Below are 13,468 nucleotides of genomic sequence, written 5' to 3'. Positions count from 1 at the left end.
TTGGACGAGGACTCAACCAGGACAAACCATGCCACAGATTAGTGATGGTAGAATTGGATCTGACCAAAGCGTTTGATGCGGCCAGCCATGCTAGGATGTTCGAGGATATCGAGAATACTACCCTCCGGCCTTGTCTGAAACGCTGGGTCATCAACTATTTGTGTGGTCGCCAGTCATACGTGGAATTCAGAGACAAGAAGTCCAGACCCCATATAGTAAAGCGGGGAGTTCCCCAGGGAGGGGTGATATCTCCGGAACTGTTTAACCTCTACCTTTCTGCAATTCTACGCCCTCCTGACGGCATTGAGTTAATTACGTACGTGGATAATTGTACGCTCATGGCGTCAAGTCCCACCGTTGATAACATTTGTGACGGGCTAAACGCCTATCTCATAGATCTTGTAGAGTTTTTCCACGCGATGAATATGAAAATAGCCACCACAACATGGGCGGCGCAAATGAAGCTCCCACTGAATGTACAGGTCGACGGTGCAATTATTCCGACCACAAACTACCCCAAAGTCCTAGGCGTCACATTCGATAGCATGTATAAGTCGTCCGAGCATGCCACAGTTATCTGCGATTAGCTGAGAAACAGGAACAAGGTCATCAAGTCCCTAGCCGACAGCGCTTGGGGTGCGGATAAAGAAACCTTGTTAACCACATACAACGCGATTGGTCGGTCTGTAAGTGATACGCACCACATGTCTGCAGTGGACCATTCACATGAGTAGATCAAGATCCTTCCGGTGCGTCGACACAACAGGATGTTGACGATGCTATAGGCAAGACCACCCAAATCACCATCTGGTGGATATGCCTGAACCCCCCAGACGAGTCAGGGAGGATTATAGTGATCTGGAAAGGGAGGTCCAGAGATATAAAAGATAACCTCTAGATCAACGTTCTTATCAGGCAGGTTTGAGAGATATTCACACTGATGCGGTCGCCGAGGCTCTGGCAGCCTATAGTGCGAATATCGTCCTCGATGATCACCCACCGCCCTTGGCAGCGGAAGACCAACAGCTGCCAAGGCAAAAGAGATTCATGTTGGCACAACTAAGATCTGGTTGGTGCAGCCGCCTCAATTCTTACTGGGCCAAGATTGATGGCACGCGGAATATTTGCCAAGCTTGAGGCACCGGTCCGCACACTACGCAGCACCTATTTAACTGCCCAGCCAACCCGACTAATCTGACTCCACGCTCACTTTGGACGAATCCTATTATGGTGGCGTCCTTTCTGAACTTGGAGCCTGAAGCCGAGCCGAATCAATAAAATGAAGATATACATGTTCTTGTAGAAGCTGCTACAACAACAACTACCTCAAAATTGTAGATACCAACATTCACAGATGGGGCGAGATCTGTGGACGTATTACGCGTCGATACCATCAACTTGGTTTTATCGCCGTGTACTGCCAGACCGACTTTAGAAGATTCCCTTTCGACCCTTTCGATCTACCCCTGACGTCAATGTCGTAGGCAAAAGCAAGTAACATATGGTTGTTCGCGTCGCTTATGACCTTCTCCAACAGGATGTTGAAGAGACCACACGACAGGCCGTCTCCTTGTCTGAAACCTGTTTTGGTAATGAACTCTTCGGGGAAGTTCGCTCCTATTTTAACTGATGACCGAGTATCAGTTAATGTCTTCTTACAAAGCCGAATGAGCTTTGCGGGAACGCCAAAATCAGACATGGCTTGTAACACCTTTGAACGTATAGTGCTGTCGAGGGCTGCTTTATAATCGACAAAAAGATGAAATGTAAATATCTGGTCAATGGTGAATTTGCCCGGTCTAAAGTCGCACCGGTAGGGTCCAATTATTTCATTGACCATAGGCTTTAGTCGTTCACACAATATGCCAGATAATATCTTATATGCAATAGAGAGCAGATTTGTGCCCCTGTAATTACAGCACACAGTCTCATCTCCCTTCTTGTGGACTGGACAAAGGATTGTCACAATCCAATCGTCGGGTACGCGTTCTTCCTGTCAGATATTGCTAACTAGCAGATGTATACACCTTTTCAGCGTGTAGCCTCCGGTTTTTGAACAGCTCGGCTGGTAGACCATCGGCTCCTGCTGCCTTATTATTCTTCAGCCGGTTTATTACTGTCTTTACCTCATCTTGGGCGGGTGGTATAGATTCAGTACCATTTTCGGGGATTGGATCTGTGGTATCTTCGTCGACTTCGCTACTCTTGGATACCAACAGTTTGGAAAAATGCTCTTTCCATATCCTTAGCACACTATCTGTATCAGTTACCAGATTACCTTGCTGGTCTCTACAGGAGGATGTGTAAGTTCCAAAGCCATCAGTTTGATGTTTCACTCTTTGGTAGAATTTTCGGACTTCATTCCGTCTACTGTACATCTCGATTTGTTCACACTCCCGCTTTTCCATATCTCTCTTTTTCCTGCGGAAAAGACGTTTGTCCTCTCTCCTTTTCTCCCGATACCTCTCTTGAGCGCTACGCATTGCTTCTGATTGTAAAGTAGCCCTATATGCCGCATTTTTCTCTTCGGTAGCAGCACGACACTCCTGGTCATACCATGGATTTCTTGGTGGAGGTCTCTGGTATACAAGTACTGATTTTGCGGCTGTTTGCATGGAGTGGGACGAGGAGTGCTTTAAGTAAGCCGTTGGGCCAGTTGAGTGGAATATGCTGTGGCTATCTGTTGTGATTGCAGCTTACCAATGCCTAACTTCCGTGTTGTGTCTGTTCGCATTTTGTTTGCTACGTTTAATCTGGAACGTACCTTTGCACCTCGGAACGATCGTACATCCAACACGCTTGATGCATGTTTTCCATCTATCACAACGTGATCAATTTGATTTCTTGTTCTGGCGACAGCCAGAAGCCCTTATGAATATCGAGATGCTTAAATCTGGTACTGCTAACTACCATGTTTCTTGCAGCTGCAAAGTCTATCAGCCTCATACCATTGTCAGATGTTTCCCGACTGTTGGGCCAAAGTTATTCCCCTTTCCAATTTTGGCATTAAAATCGCCTAGTATAATTTTAATGTCATGGGCAGGGCAACGGTCATAAGTTTCTCCTAAGCACTCGCAAAATATATCTTTGGTCTGTTCGTCCTTGTCTTCAGTGGGAGCATGAGCGCAAATAAAGCTGATGTTGAAGAATTTTGCATTTAATCGAATTGCAGCGAGTCTTTCATTCACTGTGGTGAAGTTGGAGACCAGATGTTTTAACCTCCGACAAACTACAAATCCGCAACCAAATTCATGCTTTGTGTCATGGCATGGCATGGCAGCTATAATCAAGTGTGTCACCTTTAGGTGTTTTTGTGACGCCTTTCCCGTTCCATCGTATTTCCTGTATGGCAGTAATGTCGGCCTTGTACTTTTCAAGTACGTCTGCCAATGCGAATACTGCACCTTCTCTATAAAGAGTGCGAACATTCCTGGTGCAGATTCGCAGATCATGGTCCTTAAAACGTTTGCGGGGTTCGTCAACTTTAGAGGGGTTCGTTTTTCTCTTCTTTCGATTTTTCATAGTAGGCTGTTTTTCTAGGGGAAAGCTACTAACCCGACGCCCAAACCCAAGTTTTTAACGTTCTTATTTGTGAACGCACGGCACATGTTAGCTCACTACCTTTAACGGGTATTAAAGGTAGTTTCCCAGGTGACACCACGGGGAGGTCGGTGTCCACTTGAAATGAAAGGGGGACCAAGATAAATCCTGGTCTTTGCCATGTTAAAGCCGGTCAGGACAGTTTCTTGGTATCTTCCATCCCCTACTTCACTCTATCTTACGAGTGTTAAAAGCAGCTCCGCAAGTGACACCACGGGAAGGTCAGTGTCTACTGGAGATGGAAGTGGGACCAAGATAAGTCCTGGACTTTGCCATATTAAAGCCGGTCAGGACAGTTGCTTGGTATCTTTCATCCCCCGCGTGGTGTTTTCGCATGATACACAATTACAAATTATGTCTCTCACGACTTGTTCTTAATTAAAATTACATACGGTTTTAATTAAATTCCACCGCGAAAGTCAAGTGATTACATACCTTTAAACAGCAATCCATACCACACCTTAAATTCCATATAATACTCACAAAATTATTTTCACATCCTTTTTTATTTAAGCTAAAAAATTACCAAAATATCCTGGCCGATACAACACAACAATGGCGCGTCAATTCAATCAGTTTAAATAAATTTTATGGTGGAAAATATCTGACAACCACATAATTGCAGCACTGCCATCCATGTTCTCTATGGGCCATCGTCAACGTGGCGGTGGCTCTTCAATTTGACTCGACATTTTGGGATGTTGTCGTTCACATGTGGATGGAGTAGGATGGTTGCGTTTGGTGGTTACCTGATTGTGTTTGACTGCTGGTCGTTTGGGTTAACTCTGTGTTGGTTTAGTTGCTGTTGTTGTTGCTGCTGCTGTGAAAACATCAAAAAATTACATCATTTGACTTTATGTTAAAAATATAAACTGCCTTAAATAAGGTTTATCACAGACCTCCGTGTCAGATATAACAAATTGATTTAGTGTGTGTTCATTGTTGTTGTAGTTGTTGGTGTTGTTATTATAATATTATAACAATGGAGGAAAAAATACCGTGGCAGGAAATCTGTTCCAAAATATACCGCAAAGAGTTTTTTCTGTATGCAGATGCGAAGAATAGGAGGGCATATGTGTCTCGATTTTAGTTTACAGGTAGTGGTTATATAATCGGTAATGGAAGATTGTGGCATTAAACATGTGGTAATTGGGTACCTGAAAAGGGGCCTTGAAATGGGAATTCTAAAAATAGAGAACAGTTTATATGGGTATTTTATATTAACGAAAGTCACTTTAGAAGTGTATTATATTGATTGAAGATGTGTGTTTTTATGAGCAGAAGGCCCTTTACAACGGTCATTAGTAGGTAGAAAACCTTTATTAACAGAAAGTTCTTCAGATAGAAGCCTCTTTAGAGGGATCTTCTATAGAAAAAAGCCCTTTAAGAGGGGTCTTGTAGAAATAGAAACACCGTTTAGGGGCAACTTTATCTATCGATAGAAATCCCCTAAGATGGATCTTCTATAGATTAAAGTCCTTTGAGATGGGTGGCCTCTATGTGTTCTATAGAGAGAAGCGCCTTAGATGGTTCTTCTTTTGATAGACCACTTGAAAGGGGTCTAGTATTAATGGAAACCTTTTCAGAGGTGTTTTGTATAGATCGAAGCTCCCTCAGACGAATCGACCATGGTTAAAAGCTATCTTCTCAGAGGGGTCTTCTGTTGATTAAAGTCTTTTCAGAGCGGTCTTATAACCCCTTCAGAAGTGTATCCTACCGACGAATATCGATAGAAGTACATTCAGGTGGGTATTATATTGATAGAGGTACCTTCAGAAGATTTTTTAAGTAGAAGGCTCGTCAAGGTGGTCTATTAGAGAAAAAGACGCCTTCAAATGGGCCTTGTATTGATAAAACACCCTTCTTCTATTGACAGGAGCCTTTTTAGATGGGTCGTCTATCTATAGAAGCATCTTCAGATGGGTCTTTTATAGATAAAAACCAATCCAATACTTCTATAGACAGAAGACTGCTCATGTGGGGTCTTCTATAAATAGAAACCCCTTCAGAGGGGTCTTATATAGGGGCCTTCTATTGATAGAAGTCCCTCCGTAGGTCTCTTCTATTGATAGAAGCCCCTTCAGAGGGGTCTTCTATTGATAGAGGTCCGCCCATATGTTTCTTCTATTAATAGAAGCCCCTTCGTAGGGGTCTTCTATTGATAGAAGCCCCTTCAGAGGAGTCGTCAATTGATAGTAGTCCATCCGTAGGTTTCTTCTCTTGATGGAAGCGCTTCGGGGGAGTCTTCTATTGACAGAAGCCCATTCGGAGTCTTCTATTGATAGAAGCCCCTTTGGGGGGGTTCTTCTATTGATAGAAGCCTCTTCGAACGGATTTTGTATTGATAGAGTCCCTTCGGAGGGGTCTTCTATTGAAAGAAGCCGCTTCGGATTTTTGTCTTATTGATAGAAGCCCCTTTGGATGGGTTTTCTATTGATGAAAGCCGTTTCGAAGCGATTTTCTATTGATAGAAGCCCCTTCAGAGGGGTCTTTAATTGATAAAAAACCCCTTCAGAGGGGCCTTCACTTAATAGAAGCCCCTTCGGAGGTATCTTCTATTCATAGAAACCCATCCGAAGATATCTTCTATTGATAGAAGCCCCTTTGGAGGGGTGTTCTATTGAGAGAAGCCCATTCGGGGGCCTTCTATTGATAGAAGCCCCTTTGAAAGGGTATTCTATTGATAGAAGCCCCTTTGGATGGGTTTTCTTTTGATGAAAGCCCTTTCGGAGGGGTCTTCCTTTGATAGAGGTCCGTCCATATGTTTCTTCTATTAATAGGAGCCCTTCCGTAGGTTTCTTTTATTAATATAAGCCCCTTCGTAGGGGTCTTTTATTGATAGAAGCCCCTTCGGATGGGTCTTCTATTAATAGAAGCCCCTTCAATTATTGGAAGCACCTTCAGAGGGGTCTTCAATTGATAGAAGTCCCCTCCGTAGGTTTCTTCTATTGATGGAAGCCCTTCGGAGAAGTCTTCTATTGAAAGAAGCCCACTCGGGAGTCTTCTATTGATAGAAGCACCTTCGGACGGGTTTTGTATTGACAGAGTCCCTTCGGAGGGGTCTTCTGTTTATAGAAGCCCCTTCGGATGGGTTTTCTATTGATGAATGCCCTTTCGGGGGGGTCTTCTGTTGATAGAGGTCCATCCATATGTTTCTTCTATAAATAGAAGCCCCTCCGTATGTATCTTTTATTAATAGAAGCCCCTCGTAGGGGCTTTCTATAGATAGAAACCCTTTCGGAGGGGTTTTCTATTGAAAGTAGCTCCTTTCGGAGGGATCGTCTATTGATAGAAGTCCATCCGTGGGTTTCTTCTATTGATAGAAACCCCGTTGGAGGGGTCTTTTATTGATAGATTATTAATAGAAGCCCCTCGTAGGGGCTTTCTATTGATAGAAGCCCCTACGGACGGGTTTTGTATTGATAGAGTCCCTTCGGAGGGGTCTTCTGTTGATAGAAGCCCCTTCGGAAGGGTCTCTTATTGGTAGAAGCCCCTTTGGATGAGGTTTCTCTTGATGAAAGCCCTTTCGGAGGGGTCTTCTATTTATAGAAGCCCCTTCAGGGGGTTCTTCAATTGATAAAAGCCCCTTCGGAGGTATCTTCTATTTATAGAAGCCCATCCGTAGGTTTCTTCTATTGATAGAAACCCCTTTGGAGGGGTGTTCTTTTGAGAGATGCCCCTTCGGTGGAGTCTTCTATTGATAGAAGCCCCTTTGGAGGGGTAATCTCTTGATAGAAGTCCATCCGTAGGTTTCTTCTCTTGATAGAAGCCCCTTCGGAGGAGTCTTCTATTGACAGAAGCCGCTTTGGAGGGGTCTTCTATTGATAGAAGTCCCTTTAGAGCGATCTTCAATTGATAGAAGCCCCTTCAGGGGGGTCTTGAATTGATTGAAGTCCCATTAGAGGCCCATCCATAGGTTTATTCTATTGATAGAAGCCCCTTCGGTGGGGTCTTCTATTGATAGAAAAACCTTGGGGGGTTCTTCTATTAATAGAAGCCCCTTCGGAGGGTCTTATATTGATGTTGTTGTTGCATCAACGTACGTTGTTCGTGTATCATTTAAGTTATCAGGTTCTGGTTCATCTGTATTCAGATTCAAGAATTCTGCAATCTGGACTGGTTGCGTCTATAAAGAATCAGGAGACAGGTGAATGGGGTTAGCTAGACAGCTAAATAAATGCAGTGTGTTGTGTGGTAACAATCCATATGGTGGGCATATGGTATCAATTCGGGCCCAATACGAATTGAGGCGGCTGCATCGTCCGGATCTTAGCTGGACTAAAACCACCTTGGCAGCTGGCGTTTTTCCCCTGTGATGGATGAGGTGGTATCGAAGTGCGGCATTCACACTGTATCTCTGTACTGCCTGTGAATGCTATCCAAGTATATACCTTTGGATCATGAAAATCTCTCCTGACGTGCCTGGGTGGGAGAAGCCTGTCCATTAAATCGTGACAGGGATGTTCAGTGTGATAACACCCAAGCAGGTACTGCATCGACAACATCTTGTTGTGCTGAGGCACGGGAAAAACCTTCGCCTCCTCATGAAGATGGTCCACTGGTGTCATGAGGAGGCACCCTGTTGCAGTCCTCACTGCGGCATTCTGGCTGGTTTGAATCTTCTTTCACTGCGCAGTGCTAGCATTTGAATACCACGCAGGCTCCGCATAGCTTACCACTGACCGGCCTATTGCGTTGTAAGAGGCCAACAAGGTTTCTTTGTCAGCACCCCAAGTGCGGACCTTGTTCCTACTTCTGATCTTATCGCGGGCGACTTAAACATGGTATCGAACGTTACACCCAATATTTTAGGATATGTTCAGTGGGAGCCTTATTTCTGCTGTCCAATTGGTGAACAGTGTGGCAGTCGGCGTCGGATATTTTCATATTCCTCAAATGGGAGAACTGCACTAGGTCAGCTATGTAGACATTTAACCTATCACATATGTCATCGACGATAGGACCCTACGGCAAGATCATACAATCATCCACATACATTACGATCTCTATGCCGTCTTGAGGGTGTGGAATTTCAGAGAGGTAGAGGTAGAGAGTTCCGAAAACAGCTTCTCATCTTGGGGAGGAGTAGTGCCTCCAGGATTTTTGCTACTGACGATTTGCCTCTGCTGGCATCCTTGCTAGGCTTCACTAGCGGACCACCCTTCCAACTTTCCAGGCTTCTGGTACAATATGGGTGGCTAACGATAGGTTGTTAAATACTTATCTCCGTGTTCATCCCGTTGCTTAAGAATTACCATCGATATTCGGTGTGGGCCCAACGCTTTAGACGATTTTACGTTTCGGATGGCATCTGCAACATCGCGCATCGTAAATTGTGGTGGTACCTCATCGGCAGGGAGGGCTCTTCTTATATGGCGTAGCAAACTCCTCTTCGCCCTATAAATCTCGGCGTGCTCTATGAACTGTCGGTTAAAATAACACTCACACCACTTTGGGTCAGTTACTGTCACGCCGTTGAAAGTAACAGCCATGCTGTCATCCTTCTTTCCCGAAATCGAGAGTGATTTAACCATTGCCCATAATTTACTTAATCATGTAGCAATGTTTCATTGCTTCAGGTGATCTAGCCACTTTTACAGCTTATGTTCGCCTACTAACCTGTTGACTTCTACAGTAAGCTCTCTAACTCTCGGGTCTTCAGGGTTTTACGACGAAGCTCATCACGCTCATTTGCTAGTCCCATCGCCTCTGAGGGAAATTTGGTCTTATTTCGGGTATTCGAACAGCAGATATGTAGCGAGCGGCTGCTGCAGTGATGATGTCCCGGAAAGTTCTCTCAGCTACCTGAGGATCTGAGGGGATGGCCAGCTCTCTGAAGCGGTGATTGATAAAATCTCTGAACCCTTGCCAATCAGTACGGCGTTCAGAGGTTATGAAATCGAGTGGTCTAGTTACGGAGACGATAATAGGTAGGCGGTCCGAGCCAAGGGAAATGACGGGTTGCCAGGATACGCCATTTATTAGACCTTGTACCACAATGGTGATATCTGGCGAGCTATGGCAATCTCCCCTAATCCTCGTAGGAGCGTCTTCATTCACCGTGCAAAACGTGGAGCTATCAATTTGCTCGGCCTGCGCTGTACCCCTCTTGTCATTACCTAGGACGGAATGCCAAACCTCATGATGAGCATTGACGGCCCCTAGCACCAGACGGTTATTGTTCCCTAAATCCGAACTAATATCGGGTATATAACGCCGAGCACAGGTACTCATCGGCGGTATGTACACATTAAGCTCTATCTCACTTTACTGCTACCCCAATGCATTCCATGTATGGGTCACTAGAGTCAAGCTCAAGCGAGATAGGTCTGTACTGGACAACGCTGCAAACTACAGTTGGCGGTGAGCTTGATGTTTTCCGACTCATAAAATCCACAATTTCGCTGACCTTATTGCGGAGACCGTTGCAATTGTGATGTTAGATGCTGCGTTCGTTGTTGTTGGGGAGACTGCGAGGGCGTCTCGTATTCCGATGACGACAAGTCGATGACACACTGGGCGATGTTCTGGCGCAGCAAACTGCAACATACCTATCGCTGTGATCCCGGGTGCGATTAAGGCCAGAGCACCCTCGATACTGACAGGTGGTAGATGCTGATCTGGCAATTATCTCTTTCCCCGCACGGACCAAAAAAAATTGGAGCAGGCATTTCGGGATAAATTGCCACTCTCATGGTAAAAAAAATACTCGAACATAAACACATAATTGTTGAGGTGACGACCTCTTGTCGAAGATTCCTCCGAGTCAATCCGGCGCATAGAACCGGCTGCCGTGGGATTGTCTATTGATAAAAGCCCCTTCTGAGGGGTCGTCTATAGATAGAAGCTTCACTGTGATTTTCTGTACATAGAAGATCCTACAGAGGATTCTTCTGTAAACAGATGCGGATGAGTCTTCTATGGATAGAAACCTCCTTTAGGCGGTTCTTCTATTGATCGAAGCTCCTTTAGAGGTATCTGCGATTTATACAAGCCACTATAGAGGGGTCTTTTTATGTAGGGGCCACTTTAGAGTGTTTTTTTAATAGATAGAGGCCCCTTCAAAAGGCTATTTTATAGATAGAAGCCTTACTTAGAGGAGTCTCATACAGACAGAAGTTATAGAGGTATAGAAAAAAGCCCCTTTAGAGATATATTCTGAACATAGACGCCCAAAAAGATAAATTTCATTCACATCTAAAGAGCCAAAAGATTTCAGCGATATTCGATTTCTTTCACTTGACACCATCGCTTCCAATGGACTGTAAAAAAGCGGCCTCATTCGATATTCGAATCTCAGTGACTAACTGAAAAAGTCAGTGTATGTTTGTGTGTGTGTGTTTTGTATTTTTTCTTGGAGTTTCGTCAACATAATGGGGTTAATTTCACAAAGGTGAATTTTTTATAAATTACTCTCACTTAGTTCTTTTTTTGGGGTGATACCATTGAAGAACCACAGAATTGGATTTTATGCGTGCCTTGCAGGTAGGTTGGCAGCATATTTTTTTGTGTGCCATTCAATGTATCACACCGACACACATATACAAACATATGAAACGAACACATGATTGTAAATATTTTATAAAATAAAATTATGTTCATCTCCTGTTTGTCAGTGTGTCGGAACATAGTGAGACTACAACACTATACATCTACAACATTGTTCACCTGTACCTTATGGAGTTGTACGGATCCGGCTTGTGTTATCTCGGTTTGTTGTTGGTGTGTATGTTTTTGCGTAACTACACAATTTTGTTGTCTGCTCTGATAAATTCCTAACAAAACTTTCTACTTTCGAGCTTGATTTATGTGATGTTCTGAATCAATTTTTATCGCGCGTATAAAACAGTAGCAGCAACACCAACAACTACTACTACCATCATCGCACATTTGAGAGATGTGGCAAAGGTAATGTAGTAGCAGCAGCAAGTGGCACACAAATAAAACTAAACAAACGATGGTGTTGCAACAAATTAGTTTTCCAACGGCGTGAAAAATAAAACGTAACGAAGAACACCTCTCGACAAGGGAGTCTTTAGTTCAATTTTTGATATTGTTAACTGAAATAGAGAAAAACAGCAACAACCACAATGAACTAAATTGAAGTCAAGCTAGAAAGGCAATATTGCAATCAAGCTCGGTGTACAAACACATACAGCTCTCAATATCTTGCTTAAGTGAATTTGTTTAGAAATACAAAAAACAACGATTCTCAACACCGTTCAATGTTGATATTAATTTGATTTTCTTCATGATTTGATTGAATTTTTTATGTGTGCCGAAATAGCTAGCCGCCAGTATATGGGGTTTTCTTTTAAACCAGCTGATTTTAATGCAAAAACAAATAAATAAATTTCTTAAAAAACTCCGTTTAATATAAACTAAAATTGCTGAAAAATTAAAAAGCCATATAATGGCATGTTAAAAAACTATAAGAAAATATTCAGGGGTTCTGTTGTGCCAATTTGGTTTTATTGGAGTCCATAGATCAAGAAAATAGATATTTAGATATGGATAACGGGGTGTCTTAGATTTCCAACTTTAACTTCTTTTTATACCCTCAGCCTTTAGGCTAGAAAGGGTATATACACTTTCATACGGGCAAAATGTGCCTCATCGAAATAATGGTTTTAGACCCCAAGTATGTTTGGACGAAATGTGTTTCAGACAATTTGGAGTTGATTTAGCAATGTCCGTCCGTCTGTCTGTCTGTCCGTCTGTCTGGCTGGCTGGCTGGTGCGCACGATAACTCTCGAACGGATGAACCGATTCGGTTCAAATTTTGGCTTTCGTAATATTTTGTCCAAACTTAGTTTAAGTTCGAAGATGAGCTATATCGGTCCACTCCTTCCGGTACTTCCCCCACAAATGTTCCAAAATGTTCGGAAAATGTGCGGGCATGATAACTCTTGAAGGGAGTAACCGATTTGGTCCATACTTTGCACGTCGTTAAATTTCTACCAGACTTAGATAAGGTTCCAATATGGACTCAATCGGGCCACTCCTTCGGGTACCTCCCACACAAAATTTCGGATAAGTTCAGTTTAGGACCTGCTCTCGAATCGCTTTGATTTTTGTTGCAACAACTTGTATTCACTTCCCCCCACACGACAGTACAAGTTTCATCAGGGGCAAGTCCATACTTCCTGAGAAAATGGCCGGAAAGTTGCAAAAAGCCCCTATGACACCTTGTGTAGTGGTTGGAGCGCAAGATAACTCTTGAACGGATCTGTCGATTCGGTCCAAAATTTGGCCTTCGTAATATTTTATCAAAACATAGTTTAAATTCGAAGATGGGCTATATCGGTCCACTCCTTCAGGTACCTCCCCCACAAAACTTTAAAAATGTTCCGAAAAATTTTGAGCACTATAACTCGTGAAGAGAGTGACCGATGTAATCTATACTTTGCACATCCTAATATATCTACCAGATATAGGTCAGGTTCGAATATGGACTATATTTGTCTACTCCTTCTAGTACCTCTCACACAAAATTTCGGATAAGTTCACTTTAAGACCTGCTCTCGGATCACTTTGATTTCTGTTGAAGCGATTTGCATTCGATACCTCCATTACGACGGTAACAGTTTTCTTGGGAAAACAGCCCGAAAGTTGTTAAAAACCCCTATGTCACCATATGTGGCGGTCGAACTGTTCAACCGATTTGGTCCAACATTTGGTCTTCGTCATATTATATCCAGTTAGTTTCATGGGCAGTACCGGTCCACAACTTTCGGTACTTCTCCCCAATATTTAAAAAAGTTCACTAAAATGCTAGGATGATATCACATGAATGAGGCAACCAATTTGGTCCAAACTTTGGATATTTGGAATATTTTACATAATTTAGTTTAACTTTTAAAATGGG

This window comes from Musca autumnalis, unplaced genomic scaffold (assembly GCF_047663935.1).
Source record: "Musca autumnalis isolate F117 unplaced genomic scaffold, ASM4766393v1 scaffold_1, whole genome shotgun sequence".
Classification (NCBI taxonomy): domain Eukaryota; kingdom Metazoa; phylum Arthropoda; class Insecta; order Diptera; family Muscidae; genus Musca; species Musca autumnalis.
The sequence above is the reverse complement of the archived record's forward strand: the minus strand, read 5'-3'. Positions refer to the sequence as shown.